Below are 510 nucleotides of genomic sequence, written 5' to 3' on the forward strand. Positions count from 1 at the left end.
TAGAGTGCTCCACGACTGGTGAGTGATTTCGTCTTAACGTCACTGGTCTATTGTTTTCCAAATTTAAATCTGAGATGTAACTTCACTTCCTCTCATTGAAATCACGTCTCATATCACTGAAGTTTGGAAATTTGAAGTCAAAGTTGGTTCAAGTAAATTTAGTGATATGTTGGAAGATTATAGATGAAGTGCACCATAGCTCGGTCTCTTCCCATTTTCACGCAAAGTGATCAAAGGAGAAACCACGGATCATCTACGAAGTTACTAGTACTTCTTAATTGAAGTGACGTCAACTAATCATGAACAGAGTAGTATTGGCAGCATCCCCAGTGTATTGTACTACCTCTGTCCCCCAAATATTGCAGGCGAACATTCCACAGTACACCAAAGTCAAATACAAGGAATCTGTATTTAAACTCGAGTAGTACTAATCTATTCAACGTCGACAACCAAAGCATCCATCATCTGCGTCAGTTCTTCCAACCGATCTTCTTCTTCCAGCCGCAAGTT

The sequence above is a fragment of the Aphanomyces invadans genome, assembly GCF_000520115.1.
Source record: "Aphanomyces invadans strain NJM9701 unplaced genomic scaffold supercont1.12, whole genome shotgun sequence".
Taxonomy (NCBI): Eukaryota; Oomycota; class Saprolegniomycetes; order Saprolegniales; family Verrucalvaceae; genus Aphanomyces; species Aphanomyces invadans.